This window comes from Scyliorhinus torazame, chromosome 27, assembly GCF_047496885.1.
Source record: "Scyliorhinus torazame isolate Kashiwa2021f chromosome 27, sScyTor2.1, whole genome shotgun sequence".
NCBI classification, from domain to species: domain Eukaryota; kingdom Metazoa; phylum Chordata; class Chondrichthyes; order Carcharhiniformes; family Scyliorhinidae; genus Scyliorhinus; species Scyliorhinus torazame.
In genome coordinates, this window is record NC_092733.1 from 40,925,847 (window position 1) to 40,946,354 (window position 20,508).

At 48.1% G+C, this 20,508-nt stretch overlaps 1 protein-coding gene across 4 annotated transcripts in view; it reads left to right on the top strand.

The window, feature by feature from the left end:
* The first annotated feature begins 421 nt into the window (after nt 1-421).
* Nucleotides 422-20,508, top strand: part of LOC140403367 (volume-regulated anion channel subunit LRRC8D-like) — a 54,105-nt gene continuing 34,018 nt past the window's right edge. Inside the window, exons 1-2 of one of the 4 annotated variants that reach the window (XM_072491278.1) lie at nt 734-1,060; nt 4,748-4,836. The gene's annotated coding sequence lies outside the window, so the exon portion shown is untranslated. Of the gene's footprint in view, nt 533-733; nt 1,061-4,747; nt 4,837-7,997; nt 8,107-20,508 lie in introns of those variants that run through there. The other 3 variants (XM_072491276.1, XM_072491275.1, XM_072491279.1) reach the window with 3 other exon arrangements.

A 20,508-nucleotide genomic window follows, 5' to 3' on the forward strand; every position in this document is an offset into this window, starting at 1 on the left:
TTCTCCCTCCTCTACACTCTCCTCTTTTCTTCCCCCCTCATTCCCCCTCTCTTCTCCCAGCCCCTTTCCTCTTCCCCTCCCTCTCTCCTCCCCTCCCCCTGTTTTTCTCATTCTCCCTCCCTCTCTCCTCTCCCCCTTCCCCCTTTCTTCAACCTCTCCCTCCTCCTCTTCTCCTCACTTCCTCCTTCGCCTCCCCCTCTCCCACCTCCTCCCCTCCCCTCCTCTCCTCCTCCCTTCCTCCCTCGCCTCCCCCTCTCCCTCCTCCACCCCTTTCCCTCACTCCTCTCCCCTCCCCCTCTCCTGCCTCCCCTCCCTTACCAACATCCTCTAATCGGCAGGAACCAGATTACACCAAGTAATAAACGTTTTTTCCCCCCCTGAGTATTGTCAAACTAGCTCAAGGCAAGCTCGAGTCGCTATAGCAACTTGCCACAGAAAAGTCGGATCACGTGAGGGTTTGAGAGGACAGAGCCGGGGAAACGCTGACAGGCAGCTCAAAGCACAAAAATGGAGTTCAGCGGCTAACTTCGAGGCAAGGAGAGGCGGGGGAGGGGGGACGAGGACGGGGGGGGGGGGGGGGGGGGGGGGGGGGGGGAGAGGGATAGGGAGGGGGGGGGAGAGGGATAGGGAGGGGGGGGAGAGGGATAGGGAGGGAGGGGGGAGAGAGATAGGGAGGGAGAGAGGGAGGGAGCGGGGGGAGATAGAGAGGGAGGGAGGTAGAGAGAGAGGGAGGTAGAGAGAGAGGGAGGGAGGGAGAGTGAGAGGGAGGGAGGGAGGGAGAGAGCGGGAGGGAGAGAGAGAGCGGGAAGGAGTGCAGGGGGGTAGAGGGAGAGGGTCAGACAGACAGAAGAAAGAAATACAAAGAACGTCAGAAAGGGGGAGGAAAAGAAAGAGAGCGAGCAGAGGCTGCTGCGGAGGGCACGACAGTAGCAGGGAGAGTGAGGGAAGGTGACGGGAGAGATCAAAGAGCAAATTGAGGGCGGCCCAGGCAATGTTGTGAGTGGCAGTGAGAGCAGCCCAGCTCACGCTCACACTTCCTGCTGCTGACGCTGTGCTCACAGTAAGTAAACCTTTCCATTCTCACACTCAGCAAGCTGCAATTCACTGACAGCTGCCCAGACCCTCCGTCCCTCTGCAAACCCTCACCCCAGAGAGAGGAGGGGGCCCTACACTACCCTCTAAACACAGCCCCTGTCCCTACCCTCACCCAGCTGCCCCTACCCCCAGGGAGAGGGGCAAGTTCCCCCTCCCCCTCTCCAACCCCTGTGCTTCCCCTCCCCAACCCCAGGGACAGGGGTGAGCTCCCCCTCCCCCTCTCCAACCCCTGTGCTCCCCCTCCACAACCCCAGGGACAGGGGCGAGCTCCCCCTCCCCCTCTCCAACCCCGGTGATCCCCTCCCCCTCTCCAACCCCGGGGAGAGGGGGGGGAGTCTCCTCATTAACCCGAGGGGGGGGGGGGGAGAGACTCCCTCATTAACCTGAGGGGAGAGACTCCCTCATTAACCTGTGGTGACTCCCTCATTCCCTGTTTCTAATCCTGGTGGAGGTGGGGTAGTGAGGGTTTAACAATGTTTCTACTCTCTCTTTGAGGCACTTACACAGGGTTATGTACTTATTGAGGCAGATCAGATATGCACAGACACACACACACAACTCTTATATACACTCACACACATACAACTCTTATATACACTCACACACACAACTCTTATATACACTCACACACATATACACACACACAACTCTTATATACACTCACACACACATATACACACACACAACACTTATATACACACACACAACTCTTATATACACTCACACACACATATACACACAACTCTTATATACACTCACACACACATATACACACACACAACACTTATATACACACACACAACTCTTATATACACTCACACACACATATACACACAACTCTTATATACACTCACACACACATATACACACACACAACTCTTATATACACTCACACACACATACACACAAACACATGTACACACAACTCTTATATACACTCACACACACATACACACACAACTCTTATATACACTCACACACACATATACACACACACAACTCTTATATACACACACAACTCTTATATACACTCACACACACATACACACACAACTCTTATATACACTCACACACACATATACACACACACAACACTTATATACACACACAACTCTTATATACACTCACACACACATACACACAAATACATGTACACACAACTCTTATATACACTCACACACACATACACACACAACTCTTATATACACTCACACACATATACACACACACAACTCTTATATACACACACAACTCTTATATACACTCACACACACATACACACACAACTCTTATATACACTCACACACACATATACACACACACAACACTTATATACACACACAACTCTGATATACACTCACACACACACACAACACTTACATACACACACAACTCTTATATACACTCACACACACATACACACACACAACACTTACATACACACACAACTCTTATATACACTCACATACACACACACAACACTTACATACACACACAACTCTTATATACACTCACACACACATACACACACACAACACTTACATACACACACAACTCTTATATACACTCACATACACACTCACACACACATATACATACAACTCTTATATACACTCACACACACATATACACACACACAACTCTTATATACACTCACACACACATACACACAAACACATGTACACACAACTCTTATATACACTCACACACACATACACACACAACTCTTATATACACTCACACACACATATACACACACACAACTCTTATATACACACACAACTCTTATATACACTCACACACACATACACACACAACTCTTATATACACTCACACACACATATACACACACACAACACTTATATACACACACAACTCTGATATACACTCACACACACACAACACTTACATACACACACAACTCTTATATACACTCACACACACATACACACACACAACACTTACATACACACACAACTCTTATATACACTCACATACACACACACAACACTTATATACACACACAACTCTTATATACACTCACACACACATATACACACACACAACACTTATATACACTCACCCTATCCAATCCACTGATCATCTTGTATGCCTCAATTAAATCACCTCCGAACATTCTTCTCTCGAACGAAAACAGCCTCAAGTCCCTCAGCCTTTCCTCATAAGATCTTCCCTCCATACCAGGCAACATTCTGGTAAATCTCCTCTGCACCCTTTCCAATTACATGGGTAAGATGGGTATAGAGGGTTATGGGCCAAGTGCGGGAAACTGGGACTAGCTTAATGGTAAAAACTGGGCGGCATGGACTGGTTGGGCCGAAGGGCCTGTTTCCATGCTGTAAACTTCTATGATTCTATGATTCAATGCTTCCACATCCTTCCTATAACGCTGGGGCCAGAATTGCACGCAATACTCCAAATGCGGCCGCACCAGAGTGTTGTATAGCTGCAACATGACCTCATGGTTCCGAAACTCAATCCCTCTACCAATAAAAGCTAACACACCGTACACCTTCTTAACAACCCTCTCAACCTGGGTGGCAACTTTCAGGGATCTATGTATATGGACACCAAGATCTCTCTGCTCATCCACACTGCCAAGAATCTTACCATTAGCCCAGTACTCTGTCTTCCTGTTATTCCTTCCAAAATGAATCACATCACACTTTTCTGCATTAAACTCCATTTGCCACCTCTCAGCCCAGTGCTGCAGCTTATCTATGTCCCTCTGTAACTTGTAACATCCTTCCGCACTGTCCACAACTCCACCAACTTTAGTGTCATCTGCAAAGTTACTCACCCATCCTTCTACACCCTCCTCCAGGTCATTTATAAAAATGACAAACAGCAGTGGCCCCAAAACAGATCCTTGTAGTACACCACTAGTAACTGGACTCCAGTCTGAACACTTCCCATCAACCAACACCCTTTGTCTTCTTCCAGCTAGCCAATTTCTGATCCAAACTGCTAAATCTCCCTGAATCCCATGCTTCCGTATTTTCTGCATTAGCCTATCATGGGGAACCTTATCAAACGCTTTACTGAAATCCATATAGAACATAGAACGATACAGCGCAGTACAGGCCCTTCGGCCCACGATGTTGCACCAAAACAAAAGCCATCTAACCTACACTATGCCATTATCATCCATATGTTTATCCAATAAACTTTTAAATGCCCTCAATGTTGGCGAGTTCACTACTGTAGCAGGTAGGGCATTCCACGGCCTCACTACTCTTTGCGTAAAGAACCTACCTCTGACCTCTGTCCTATATCTATTACCCCTCAGTTTAAAGCTATGTCCCCCCGTGCCAGCCATTTCCATCCGCGGGAGAAGGCTCTCACTGTCCACCCTATCTATCCCTCTGATCATTTTGTATGCCTCTATTAAGTCTCCTCTTAACCTTCATCTCTCCAACGAAAACAACCTCAAGTCCATCAGCCTTTCCTCATAAGATTTTCCCTCCATACCAGGCAACATCCTGGTAAACCTCCTCTGCACCACATCAACTGCTTTACCCTCATCCACCTGTTTGGTCACCTTCTCAAAGAACTCAATAAGGTTTGTGAGGCATGACCTACCCTTCACAAAACCGTGTTGACTATGTCTAATCAAATTATTCCTTTCCAGATGATTACAGCACGGATTTGTGAGGGGTAGGTCTTGCCTTACAAGTCGTATTGAATTCTTTGAGGAGGTGACCAAGCATGTGGATGAAGGTAAAGCAGTGGATGTAGTGTACATGGATTTCAGTAAGGCATTTGATAAGGTTCCCCATGGTAGACTTCTGCAGAAAGTAAGGAGGCATGGGATAGTGGGAAATTTGGCCAGTTGGATAACGAACTGGCTAACCGATAGAAGTCAGAGAGTGGTGGTGGATGGCAAATATTCAGCCTGGATCCCCGTTACCAGTGGCATACCGCAGGGATCAGTTCTGGGTCCTCTGCTGTTTGTGATTTTCATTAATGACTTGGATGAGGGAGTTGAAGGGTGGGTCAGTAAATTTGAAGATGATACGAAGATTGGTGGAGTTGTGGATAGTGAGGAGGGCTGTTGTCGGCTGCAAAGAGACATAGATAGGATGCAGAGCTGGGCTGAGAAGTGGCAGATGGAGTTTAACCCTGAAAAGTGTGAGGTTGTCTATTTTGGAAGGACAAATATGAATGTGGAATACAGGGTTAACGGTAGAGTTCTTGGCAATGTGGAGGAGCAGAGAGATCTTGGGATCTATGTTCATACATCTTTGAAAGTTGCCACTCAAGTGGATAGAGCTGTGAAGAAGGCCTATGGTGTGCTCGCGTTCTTAACAGAGGGATTGAATTTAAGAGCCGTGAGGTGATGATGCAGCTGTACAAAACTTTGGTAAGGCCACATTTGGAGTACTGTGTACAGTTCTGGTCGCCTCATTTTAGGAAGGATGTGGAAGCTTTGGAAAAGGTGCAAAGGAGATTTACCAGGATGTTGCCTGGAATGGAGAGTAGGTCTTATGAGGAAAGGTTGAGGGTGCGAGGCCTTTTCTCATTAGAATGGAGAAGGATGAGGGGCGACTTGATAGAGGTTTATAAGATGATCAGGGGAATAGATAGAGTAGACAGTCAGAGACTTTTTCCCCGGGTGGAACAAACTATTACAAGGGGACATAAATTTAAGGTGAATGGTGGAAGATATAGGGGGGATGTCAGAGATAGGTTCTTTACCCAGAGAGTAGTGGGGGCATGGAATGCACTGCCTGTGGAAGTAGTTGAGTCGGAAACATTAGGGACCTTCAAGCAGCTATTGGATAGGTACATGGATTACGGTAAAATTATATAGTGTAGATTTATTTGTTCTTAAGGGCAGCACGGTAGCATTGTGGATAGCACAATTGCTTCACAGCTCCAGGGTCCCAGGTTCGATTCCGGCTTGGGTCACTGTCTGTGTGGAGTTTGCACGTCCTCCCCGTGTCTGCGTGGGTTTCCTCCGGGTGCTCCGGTTTCCTCCCACAGTCCAAAGATGTGCAGGATAGGTGGATTGGCCATGATAAATTGCCCGTAGTGTCCAAAATTGCCCTTGGTATTGGGTGGAGGTGTTGAGTTTGGGTAGGGTGCTCTTTCCAAGAGCCGGTGCAGACTCAATGGGCCGAATGGCCTCCTTCTGCACTGTAAATTCAATGATAATCTATGATTAATCTAGGACAAAGGTTCGGCACAACATCGTGGGCCGAAGGGCCTGTTCTGTGCTGTATTTTTCTATGTTTTATACACCCTATCTCTTATAAACCTTTCCAAGATTTTGCCCACAACAGAAGTCAGGCTCACTGGTCTATAGTTACCGGGGTTGTCTCTACTCCCCTTCTTGAACAAGGGGACAACGTTTGCTATTCTCCAGTCTTCTCGCAATATTCCTGTAGACAAAGATGACTTAAAGATCAAAGCCAAAGGCTCAGCAATCTCCTCCCGAGCTTCCCAGAGAATCCTAGGATAAATCCCATCCGGCCCAGGGGACTTATCTATTTTCACCCTTTCCAGAATTGTTAACACTTCCTCCTTATGAACCTCAAGCCCTTCTAGTCTAGTAGCCCGAATCTCAGTATTCTCCTCGACAACATTGTCTTTTTCCTGTGTGAATACTGACGAAAAATATTCATTTAGCACCTCTCCTATCTCCTCGGACTCCAAGCACAACTTCCCACTACTGTCCTTGACTGGCCCGACTCTTACCCTAGTCATTCTTTTATTCCTGACATATCTATAGAAAGCTTTAGGGTTATCCTTGATCCTACCTGTCAAAGACTTCTCATGTCCCCGCCTGGCTCTTCTTGGCTCTCTCTTTAGGCCTTTCCTAGCTAACTTGTAACTCTCGAGCGCCCTTACTGAACCTTCATGTCTCATCTTTACATAAGCCTCCTTCTTCCTATTGACAAGTGTTTCGACTGCTTTAGTAAACCACGGTTCCCTTGCTCGACCACTTCCTCCCTGCCTGACAGGTACATACTTATCAAGGACACGCAGTAGCTGTTCCTTGAACCAGCTCCACATTTCCATTGTGCACATCCCCTGCAGTTTTCCTCTCCATCCGATGTGTCCTAAGTCTTGCCTCATCGCATCATAATTGCCTTTCCCCCAGATATAACTCTTGCCCTGCGGTATATACCTATCCCTTTCCATCACTAAAGTAAACGCAATGGAATTGTGGTCACGATCACCAAAGTGCTCACCTACCTCCAAATCTAACACCTGTCCTGGTTCATTACCCAGTACCAAATCCAATATGGCCTCGCCTCTCGTTGGCCTATCTACATACTGTGTGGATTTTTAAATTCCCATGGCTTGTTATCAGCACCCGAAAGACACTTGATTCTCGCCCTCACTCCGTAATTTCCTCCAGCAGGACTACCCCTTCATTCAGGCCTCTTGAACTTCCCCCCACCACCCCAGGTTGAATTGCTCCAATATTAGTTGCTGTGACTCCAGTTGCCTAGGCCCCAGCTCTGTGGAACAGCCTCCCACATCCCTCTCCCCGAGATTCTTGCTTCCCTTCACTATGATGCTCCTTAGAACCCACCTCCCTTCACTATGACGCAGCTTAGAACCCACCTCCCTTCACTATGACGCACCTTAGAACCCACCTCCCTTCACTATGACGCACCTTAGATAGAGCACCTAAACACGTGGCTAAACAGCTGGTGTAGGAGGGAGGATTTCCATTATCTGGACCACTGGGAGCTCTTCCGGGGCAGGTGTGACCTATATAAGAAGGACGGGTTGCATCTAAACTGGAGAGGCATCAATATCCTGGCCGCGAGGTTTGCTAGTGTCACACGGGAGGGTTTAAACTAGTAAGGCAGGGGAGTGGGCACGGGAGCAATAGGTCAGAAGGTGAGAGCATTGAGGGAGAACTAGGGAATAGGGACAGTGTGGCTCTGAGGCAGAGCCGACAGGGAGAAGTTGCTGAACACAGCGGGTCTGGTGGCCTGAAGTGCATATTTTTTAATGCAAGAAGTATTACGGGTAAGGCAGATGAACTTAGAGCTTGGATTAGTACTTGGAACTATGATGTTGTTGCCATTACAGAGACCTGGTTGAGGGAAGGGCAGGATTGGCAGCTAAACGTTCCAGGATTTAGATGTTTCAGGTGGGATAGAGGGGGATGTAAAAGGGGAGGCGGAGTTGCGCTACTGGTTCGGGAGAATATCACAGCTGTACTGCGGGAGGACACCTCAGAGGGCAGTGAGGCTATATGGGTAGAGATCAGGAATAAGAAGGGTGCAGTCACAATGTTGGGGGTTTACTACAGGCCTCCCAACAGCCAGCGGGAGATAGAGGAGCAGATAGGTAGATAGATTTTGGAAAAGAGTAAAAACAACAGGGTTGTGGTGATGGGAGACTTCAACTTCCCCAATATTGACTGGGACTCACTTAGTGCCAGGGGCCTAGACGGGACGGAGTTTGTAAGGAGCATCCAGGAGGGCTTCTTAAAACAATATGTAGACAGTCCAACTAGGGAAGGGGCGGTACTGGACCTGATATTGGGGAATGAGCCCGGCCAGGTGGTAGATGTTTCAGTAGGGGAGCATTTCGGTAACAGTGACCACAATTCAGTAAGTTTTAAAGTACTGGTGGACAAGGATAAGAGTGGTCCTAGGCTGAATGTGCTAAATTGGGGGAAGGCTAATTATAACAATATTAGGCGGGAACTGAAGAACATAGATTGGGGGCGGATGTTTGAGGGCAAATCAACATCTGACATGTGGGAGGCTTTCAAGTGGCAGTTCAAAGGAATTCAGGACCGGCATGTTCCTGTGAGGAAGAAGGATAAATACGGCAATTTTCGGGAACCTTGGATGACGAGAGATATTGTCGGCCTCGTCAAAAAGTAAAAGGAGGCATTTGTTAGGGCTAAAAGGCTGGGAACAGACGAAGCCTGCGTGGAATATAAGGAAAGTAGGAAGGAACTTAAGCAAGGAGTCAGGAGGGCTAGAAGGGGTCACGAAAAGTCATTGGCAAATAGGGTTAAGGAAAATCCCAAGGCTTTTTACACGTACATAAAAAGCAAGAGGGTAGCCAGGGAAAGGGTTGGCCCACTGAAGGATAGGCAAGGGAATCTATGTGTGGAGCCAGAGGAAATGGGCGAGGTACTAAATGAATACTTTGCATCAGTATTCACCAAAGAGAAGAAATTGGTAGATGTTGAGCCTGGAGAAGGGTGTGTAGATAGCCTGGGTCACATTGAGATCCAAAAAGACGAGGTGTTGGGTGTCTCAAAAAATATTAAGGTAGATAAGTTCCCAGGGCCTGATGGGATCTACCCCAGAATACTGAAGGAGGCTGGAGAGGAAATTGCTGAGGCCTTGACAGAAATCTTTGGATCCTCGCTGTCTTCAGGGGATGTCCCGGAGGACTGGAGAATAGCCAATGTTGTTCCTCTGTTTAAGAAGGGTAGCAAGGATAATCCAGGGAACTACAGGCCGGTGAGCCTTACTTCAGTGGTAGGGAAATTACTGGAGAGAATTCTTCGAGACAGGATCTACTCCCATTTGGAAGCAAATGGACGTATTAGTGAGAGGCAGCACGGTTTTGTGAAGGGAAGGTCGTGTCTCACTAACTTGATAGACTTTTTCGAGGAGGTCACTAAGATGATTGATGCAGGTAGGGCAGTGGATGTTGTCTCTGTTGTCTATATGTAAGGCCTTTGACAAGATCCCTCATGGTAGACTAGTACAAAAGGTGAAGTCACACGGGATCAGGGGTGAGCTGGCAAGGTGGATACAGACCTTTGCTCTTTGTAGTATATATAAATGATTTGGAGGAAAATGTAACTGGTCTGATTAGTAAGTTTGCAGACGACACAAAGGTTGGTGGAATTGCGGATAGCGATGAGGACTGTCGGAGGATACAGCAGGATTAAGATTGTTTGGAGACTTGGGCGGAGAGATGGCAGATGGAGTTTAATCCGGACAAATGTGAGGTAATGCATTTTGGAAGGTCTAATGCAGGTAGGGAATATACAGTGAATGGTAGAACCCTCAAGAGTATTGAAAGTCAAAGAGATCGAGGAGTACAGGTCCACAGGTCATTGAAAGGGGCAACACAGGTGGAGAAGGTAGTCAAGAAGGCATACGACATAGAACATAGAACATAGAACAATACAGCGCAGTACAGGCCCTTCGGCCCACTATGTTGCACCGAAACAAAAGCCATCTAACCTACACTATGCCATTATCATCCATATGTTTATCCAATAAACTTTTAAATGCCCTCAATGTTGGCGAGTTCACTACTGTAGCAGGTAGGGCATTCCACGGCCTCACTACTCTTTGCGTAAAGAACCTACCTCTGACCTCTGTCCTATATCTATTACCCCTCAGTTTAAAGTTATGTCCCCTCGTGCCAGCCATATCCATCCGCGGGAGAAGGCTCTCACTGTTCACCCTATCCAACCCCCTGATCATTTTGTATGTCTCTATTAAGTCTCCTCTTAACCTTCTTCTCTCCAACGAAAACAACCTCAAGTCCATCAGCCTTTCCTCATAAGATTTTCCCTCCATACCAGGCAACATCCTGGTAAATCTCCTCTGCACCCGCTCCAAAGCCTCCACGTCCTTCCTATAATGCGGTGACCAGAACTGTACGCAATACTCCAAATGCGGCCGGACCAGAGTTCTGTACAGCTGCAACATGACCTCCCGACTCCGGAACTCAATCCCTCTACCAATAAAGGCCAACACTCCATAGGCCTTCTTCACAACCCTATCAACCTGGGTGGCAACTTTCAGGGATCTATGTACATGGACACCTAGATCCCTCTGCTCATCCACACTTCCAAGAACTTTACCATTAGCCAAATATTCCGCATTCCTGTTATTCCTTCCAAAGTGAATCACCTCACACTTCTGTACATGAAACTCCATTTGCCACCTCTCAGCCCAGCTCTGCAGCTTATCTATATCCCTCTGTAACCTGCTACATCCTTCCACACTATCGACAACACCACCGACTTTAGTATCGTCTGCAAATTTACTCACCCACCCTTCTGCGCCTTCCTCTAGGTCATTGATAAAAATGACAAACAGCAATGGCCCCAGAACAGATCCTTGTGGTACTCCACTTGTGACTGTACTCCATTCTGAACATTTCCCATCAACCACCACCCTCTGTCTTCTTTCAGCTAGCCAATTTCTGATCCACATCTCTAAATCACCCTCAATCCCCAGCCTCCGTATTTTTTGCAATAGCCTACCGTGGGGAACCTTATCAAACGCTTTGCTGAAATCCATATACACCACATCAACTGCTCTACCCTCGTCTACCTGTTCAGTCACCTTCTCAAAGAACTCAATAAGGTTTGTGAGGCATGACCTACCCTTCACAAAGCCATGCTGACTATCCCTGATCATATTATTCCTATCTAGATGATTATAAATCTTGTCTCTTATAATCCCCTCCAAGGCTTTACCCACTACAGACGTGAGGCTCACCGGTCTATAGTTGCCGGGGTTGTCTCTGCTCCCCTTTTTGAACAAAGGGACCACATTTGCTGTCCTCCAGTCCTCTGGCACTATTCCTGTAGCCAATGATGACATAAAAATCAAAGCCAAAGGTCCAGCAATCTCTTCCCTGGCCTCCCAGAGAATCCTAGGATAAATCCCATCAGGTCCCGGGGACTTATCTATTTTCAGCCTGTCCAGAATTGCCAACACCGCTTTTCCCTACGTACCTCAATGCCATCTATTCTATTAGCCTGGGGCTCAGCATTCTCCTCCACAACATTCTCTTTTTCCTGAGTGAATACTGACGAAAAATATTCATTTAGTATCTCGCCTATCTCTTCAGACTCCACACACAACTTCCCATCCCTGTCCTTGACTGGTCCTACTCTTACCCTAGTCATTCGCTTATTCCTGACATACCGATAGAAAGCTTTTGGGTTTTCCTTGATCCTACCTGCCAAATACTTCTCATGTCCCCTCCTTGCTCGTCTTAGCTCTCTCTTTAGATCCTTCCTCGCTACCTTGTAACTATCCATCGCCCCAACTGAAACTTCACACCTCATCTTCACATAGGCCTCCTTCTTCCTCTTAACAAGAGATTCCACTTCTTTGGTAAACCACGGTTCCCTCGCTCTACGCCTTCCTCCCTGCCTGACCGGTACATACTTATCAAGAACACGCGGTAGCTGATCCTTGAACAAGCCCCACTTATCCAGTGTGCCCAACACTTGCAGCCTACTTCTCCACCTTATCCCCCCCAAGTCACGTCTAATGGCATCATAATTGCCCTTCCCCCAGCTATAACTCTTGCCCTGCGGTGTATACTTATCCCTTTCCATCATTAACGTAAACGTCACCGAATTGTGGTCACTGTCCCCAAAGTGCTCTCCTACCTCCAAATCCAACACCTGGCCTGGTTCATTACCCAAAACCAAATCCAACGTGGCCTCGCCTCTTGTTGGCCTGTCAACATATTGTTTCAGGAAACCCTCCTGCACACACTGTACAAAAAACGACCCATCTATTGTACTCGAACTATATCTTTTCCAGTCAATATTTGGAAAGTTAAAGTCTCCCATAATAACTACCCTGTTACTTTCGCTCATATTCCGAGGATGAATGTGCTAAATTGGGGGAAGGCTAATTATAACAATATTAGGCGGGAACTGAAGAACATAGATTGGGGGCGGATGTTTGAGGGCAAATCAACATCTGACATGTGGGAGGCTTTCAAGTGTCAGTTGATAGGAATACAGGACAGGCATGTTCCTGTGAGGAAGAAAGATAAATACGGCAATTTTCGGGAACCTTGGATGACGAATGATATTGTAGGCCTCGTCAAAAAGAAAAAGGAGGCATTTGTCAGGGCTAAAAGGCTGGGAACAGACGAAGCCTGTGTGGCATATAAGGAAAGTAGGAAGGAACTTAAGCAGGGAGTCAGGAGGGCTAGAAGGGGTCATGAAAAGTCATTGGCAAATAGGGTTAAGGAAAATCCCAAGGCTTTTTACACTTACATAAAAAGCAAGAGGGTAGCCAGGGAAAGGGTTGGCCCACTGAAGGATAGGCAAGGGAATCTATGTGTGGAGCCAGAGGAAATGGGCGAGGTACTAAATGAATACTTTGCATCAGTATTCACCAAAGAGAAGGAATTGGTAGATGTTGAGTCTGGAGAAGGGGGTGTAGATAGCCTGGGTCACATTGTGATCCAAAAAGACGAGGTGTTGGGTGTCTTAAAAAATATTAAGGTAGATAAGTCCCCAGGGCCGGATGGGATCTACCCCAGAATACTGAAGGAGGCTGGAGAGGAAATTGCTGAGGCCTTGACAGAAATCTTTGGATCCTCGCTGTCTTCAGGGGATGTCCCGGAGGACTGGAGAATAGCCAATGTTGTTCCTCTGTTTAAGAAGGGTGGCAGGGATAATCCCGGGAACTACAGGCCGGTGAGCCTTACTTCAGTGGTAGGGAAATTACTGGAGAGAATTCTTCGAGACAGGATCTACTCCCATTTGGAAGCAAATGGACGTATTAGTGAGAGGCAGCACGGTTTTGTGAAGGGGAGGTCGTGTCTCACTAACTTGATAGAGTTTTTCGAGGAGGTCACTAAGATGATTGATGCAGGTAGGGCAGTAGATGTTGTCTATATGGACTTCAGTAAGGCCTTTGACAAGGTCCCTCATGGTAGACTAGTACAAAAGGTGAAGTCACACGGGATCAGGGGTGAACTGGCAAGGTGGATACAGAACTGGCTAGGCCATAGAAGGCAGAGGGTAGCAATGGAGGGATGCTTTTCTAATTGGAGGGCTGTGACCAGTGGTGTTCCACAGGGATCAGTGCTGGGACCTTTGCTCTTTGTAGTATATATAAATGATTTGGAGGAAAATGTAACTGGTCTGATTAGTAAGTTTGCAGACGACACAAAGGTTGGTGGAATTGCGGATAGCGATGAGGACTGTCTGAGGATACAGCAGGATTTAGATTGTCTGGAGACTTGGGCGGAGAGATGGCAGATGGAGTTTAACCTGGACAAATGTGAGGTAATGCATTTTGGAAGGGCTAATGCAGGTAGGGAATATACAGTGAATGGTAGAACCCTCAAGAGTATTGAAAGTCAAAGAGATCTAGGAGTACAGGTCCACAGATCACTGAAAGGGGCTACACAGGTGGAGAAGGTAGTCAAGAAGGCATACGGCATGCTTGCCTTCATTGGCCGGGGCATTGAGTATAAGAATTGGCAAGTCATGTTGCAGCTGTATAGAACCTTAGTTAGGCCACACTTGGAGTATAGTGTTCAATTCTGGTCGCCACACTACCAGAAGGATGTGGAGGCTTTAGAGAGGGTGCAGAAGAGATTTACCAGAATGTTGCCTGGTATGGAGGGCATAAGCTATGAGGAGCGATTGAATAAACTCGGTTTGTTCTCACTGGAACGAAGGAGGTTGAGGGGCGACCTGATAGAGGTATACAAAATTATGAGGGGCATAGACAGAGTGGATAGTCAGAGGCTTTTCCCCAGGGTAGAGGGGTCAATTACTAGGGGGCATAGGTTTAAGGTGAGAGGGGCAAGGTTTAGAGTAGATGTACGAGGCAAGTTTTTTACGCAGAGGGTAGTGGGTGCCTGGAACTCGCTACCGGAGGAGGTAGTGGAAGCAGGGACGATAGGGACATTTAAGGGGCATCTTGACAAATATATGAATAGGATGGGAATAGAAGGATACGGACCCAGGAAGTGTAGAAGATTGTAGTTTAGTCGGGCAGTATGGTCGGCACGGGCTTGGAGGGCCGAAGGGCCTGTTCCTGTGCTGTACATTTCTTTGTTCTTTGTTTGTTCTTTGTATATCCAGAATCATCTTCGCCATCCTTTCCTCTACATCCCTAGAACTATTAGGAGGCCTATAAAAAACTCCCAACAGGGTGACCTCTCCTTTCCTGTTTCTAACTTCAGCCCATACTACCTCGGAAGAAGAGTCCCCATCTAGCATCCTCTCCGCCACCGTAATACTGCTCTTGACTAGCAGCGCCACACCTCCCCCTCTTTTGCCTCCTTCTCTGAGCTTACTAAAACACCTAAACCCCGGAACCTGCAACATCCATTCCTGTCCCTGCTCTATCCATGTCTCCGAAATGGCCACAACATCGAAGTCCCAGGTACCAACCCACGCTGCCAGTTCCCCTACCTTGTTTCGTATACTCCTGGCATTGAAGTAGACACACTTCAAACCACCTACCTGAACACTGGCCCCCTCCTGCGACGTCAAATCTGTGCTCCTGACCTCTATACTCTCATTCTCCCTTACCCTAAAACTACAATCCAGGTTCCCATGCCCCTGCTGCATTAGTTTAAACCCCCCCAAAGAGCACTAACAAATCTCCCCCCCAGGATATTTGTGCCCCTCAGGTTCAGATGTAGACCATCCTGTCTGTAGAGGTCCCACCTTCCCCAGAAAGAGCCCCAGTTATCCAAAAATCTGAATCCCTCCCGCCTGCACCATCCCTGTAGCCACGTGTTTAAATGCTCTCTCTCCCTATTCCTCATCTCACTATCACGTGGCACGGGCAACAACCCAGAGATAACAACTCTGTTTGTTCTAGTTCTGAGCTTCCATCCTAGCTCCCTGAAAGCCTGCCTGACATCCTTGTCCCCTTTCCTACCTATGTCGTTGGTGCCAATGTGGACCACGACTTGGGGCTGCTCCCCCTCCCCCTAAGGACCCGGAAAACACGATCCGAGACGTCACGTACCCTTGCACCTGGGAGGCAACATACCAAACGTGAGTCTCTCACGCTCCCACAAAATCTCCTATCTGTGCCCCTGACTATAGAGTCCCCAATTACTAATGCTCTGCTCCTCTCCCCCCTTCCCTTCTGAGCAACAGGGACAGACTCCGTGCCAGAGGCCCGTACCCCATGGCTTTCCCCTGGTAAGTCCCCCCCCCCACAAGTATCCAAAGCAGTAAACTTGTTTCTCAGGGGAACGACCGCAGGGGATCCCTGCACTGACTGTTTTTTCCCAGTCCCTCTTACAGTTACCCACCTATCTCCAACCTTTGGTGTAACTAATTCCCTGAAGCTGCTATCTATGACCCCTTCTGCCTCCCGAATGATCCGAAGTTCTTCCAACTCCAGCTCCAGTTCCCTAACTCGGTCTTGGAGGAGCTGGAGATGGCAGCACTTCCTGCAGGTAAAATCAGCAGGGACACTAACTGCATCCCTCACCTCAAACATCCTGCAGGAGGAACATTGCACTCCCTTCCCTGCCATTCCTCTAACTTTCAACCAAGATCTGGCTAACAACTAAATTAAATTTTTATAAAAAATAATAATAATATAATAAAATATGGTACTTACCTCAGACCAATGGGTTTTATTATTAGGTTAGAGGAGGAGGGCGGGTGGGAGACACTACACGTGTAGTGTCTCGGGTTTCCTCTCCACCAGAATTTATTGGTGAGGGTCTTCCCAGACGTCCGCGGGTCGACTTCCTGTTCCCGCCTAAAAAACTAATTTAAAAAAAAAAATTCTCAGCTCCTGCTGAAATTGACTAACCAGCCAGCTCCACTCCCGCCAAAATCGACTGGCCTGCCCCTGCAAAGACAAGTGCTTTTAAAGGTTGACTTACCTCCCAGCAACCTCCTTCCGCAATGCTCCCGCATGCTTGCCTTCATTGGCCGGGGCATTGAGCATAGGAATTGGCAAGTCATGTTGCAGCTGTATAGAACCTTAGTTAGGCCACACTTGGAGTATAGTGTTCAATTCTGGTCGCCACACTACCAGAAGGATGTGGAGGCTTTAGAGAGGGTGCAGAAGAGATTTACCAGAATGTTGTCTGGTATGGAGGGCATTAGCTATGAGGAGCGGTTGAATAAACTCGGTTTGTTCTCACTGGAACGAAGGAGGTTGAGGGGAGACCTGATAGAGGTCTACAAAATTATGAGGGGCAGAGACAGAGTGGATTGTCAGAGGCTTTTCCCCAGGGTAGAGGGGTCAATTACTAGGGGGCATAGGTTTAAGGTGAGAGGGGCAAGGTTTAGAGTAGATGTACGAGGCAAGATTTTTAAGCAGAGGGTAGTGGGTGCCTGGAACTCGCTACCGGAGGAGGTGGTGGAAGCAGGGACGATAGTGACATTTAAGGGGCATCTTGACAAATACATGAATAGGATGGGAATAGAGGGATACGGACCCAGGAAGTGTAGAAGTTTGTTGTTTAGTCGGGCAGCATGGTCGGCACGGGCTTGGAGGGCTGAAGGGCCTGTTCCTGTGCTGTACTGTTCTTTGTTCTTTGTTCTTAGAACCCACCTCCCTTCACTATGACGCACCTTAGAACCCACCTCCCTTCACTATGACGCACGTTAGAAACCACCTCCCTTCACTATGACGCACGTTAGAACCCACGTCCCTTCACTATGACGCACGTTAGAACCCATCTCCCTTCACTATGACGCACGTTAGAACCCATCTCCCTTCACTATGACGCACCTTAGAACCTACCTCCCTTCACTATGACGCACCTTAGAACCCACCTCCCTTCACTATGACGCACCTTAGAACCAACCAACCTTCACTATGACGCACCTTAGAACCAACCAACCTTCACTATGACGCACCTTAGAACCAACCAACCTTCACTATGACGCAGCTTAGAACCCACGTCCCTTCACTATGACGCACCTTAGAACCCACCTCCCTTCACTATGACGCACCTTAGAACCCATCTCCCTTCACTATGACGCAGCTTAGAACCCACCTCCCTTCACTATGACGCAGCTTAGAACCCACGTCCCTTCACTATGACGCACCTTAGAACCCATCTCCCTTCACTATGACGCACGTTAGAACCCACCTCCCTTCACTATGACGCAGCTTAGAACCTACCTCCCTTCACTATGACGCACGTTAGAACCCATCTCCCTTCACTATGACGCACGTTAGAACCCATCTCCCTTCACTATGACGCACCTTAGAACCCACCTCCCTTCACTATGACGCACGTTAGAACCCACCTCCCTTCACTATGACGTACCTTAGAACCCACCTCCCTTCACTATGACGCACGTTAGAACCCATCTCCATTCACTATGACGCACGTTAGAACCCACCTCCCTTCACTATGACGCACCTTAGAACCCATCTCCCTTCACTATGACGCACCTTAGAACCCACCAACCTTCACTATGACGCACCTTAGAACCCACCTCCCTTCACTATGACGCACCTTAGAACCCACCTCCCTTCACTATGACGCACCTTAGAACCCACCTCCCTTCACTATGACGCACGTTAGAACCCATCTCCCTTCACTATGACGCACCTTAGAACCCACCTCCCTTCACTATGACGCACCTTAGAACCCACCTCCCTTCACTATGACGCACGTTAGAACCCATCTCCCTTCACTATGACGCACCTTAGAACCCAGCTCCCTTCACTATGACGCACCTTAGAACCCACCTCCCTTCACTATGACGCACCTTAGAACCCACCTCCCTTCACTATGACGCACGTTAGAACCCATCTCCCTTCACTATGACGCACCTTAGAACCCACCTCCCTTCACTATGACGCACCTTAGAACCCACCTCCCTTCACTATGACGCACGTTAGAACCCACCTCCCTTCACTATGACGCACCTTAGAACCCACCTCCCTTCACTATGACGCACCTTAGAACCCACTTCCCTTCACTATGACGCACCTTAGAACCCACCTCCCTTCACTATGACGCACGTTAGAACCCACCTCCCTTCACTATGACGCACCTTAGAACTCACCTCCCTTCACTATGACGCACGTTAGAACCCACCTCCCTTCACTATGACGCACCTTAGAACCCATCTCCCTTCACTATGACGCACCTTAGAACCAACCAACCTTCACTATGACGCAGCTTAGAACCCATCTCCCTTCACTATGACGCACCTTAGAACCAACCAACCTTCACTATGACGCAGCTTAGAACCCATCTCCCTTCACTATGACGCACCTTAGAACCCATCTCCCTTCACTATGACGCAGCTTAGAACCCATCTCCCTTCACTATGACGCACCTTAGAACCCATCTCCCTTCACTATGACGCACCTTAGAACCCATCTCCCTTCACTATGACGCAGCTTAGAACCCACCTCCCTTCACTATGACGCACCTTAGAACCCACCTCCCTTCACTATGACGCACCTTAGAACCCATCTCCCTTCACTATGACGCACCTTAGAACCCATCTCCCTTCACTATGACGCACCTTAGAACCCATCTCCCTTCACTAAGACGCAGCTTAGAACCCACCTCCCTTCACTATGACGCACCTTAGAACCCACCTCCCTTCACTATGACGCACCTAAGAACCCATCTCCCTTCACTATGACGCACCTTAGAACCCATCTCCCTTCACTATGACGCACCTTAGAACCCATCTCCCTTCACTATGACGCACCTAAGAACCCATCTCCCTTCACTATGACGCACGTTAGAACCCACCTCCCTTCACTATGACGCACGTTAGAACCCACCTCCCTTCACTATGACGCACGTTAGAACCCATCTCCCTTCACTATGACGTACCTTAGAACCCACCTCCCTTCACTATGACGCAGCTTAGAACCCACCTCCCTTCACTATGACGCACCTAAGAACCCACCTCCCTTCACTATGACGCACGTTAGAACCCATCTCCCTTCACTATGACGCACCTTAGAACCCACCTCCCTTCACTATGACGCACCTAAGAACCCATCTCCCTTCACTATGACGCACGTTAGAACCCATCTCCCTTCACTATGACGCACCTAAGAACCCACCTCCCTTCACTATGACGCACGTTAGAACCCACCTCCCTTCACTATGACGCACGTTAGAACCCACCTCCCTTCACTATGACGCACGTTAGAACCCACCTCCCTTCACTATGACGCAGCTTAGAACCCACCTCCCTTCACTATGACGCACCTTAGAACCCATCTCCCTTCACTATGACGCACCTAAGAACCCATCTCCCTTCACTATGACGCACGTTAGAACCCACCTCCCTTCACTATGACGCACGTTAGAACCCACCTCCCTTCACTATGACGCACGTTAGAACCCATCTCTCTTCACTATGACGCACGTTAGAACCCATCTCCCTTCACTATGACGCACGTTAGAACCCATCTCCCTTCACTATGACGCACCTAAGAACCCACCTCCCTTCACTATGACGCACGTTAGAACCCATCTCCCTTCACTATGTCGCACCTAAGAACCCACCTCCCTTCACTATGACGCACGTTAGAACCCACCTCCCTTCACTATGACGCACCTAAGAACCCACCTCCCTTCACTATGACGCACGTTAGAACCCATCTCCCTTCACTATGACGCACCTTAGAACACACCTCCCTTCACTATGACGCACCTAAGAACCCACCTCCCTTCACTATGACGCACCTTAGA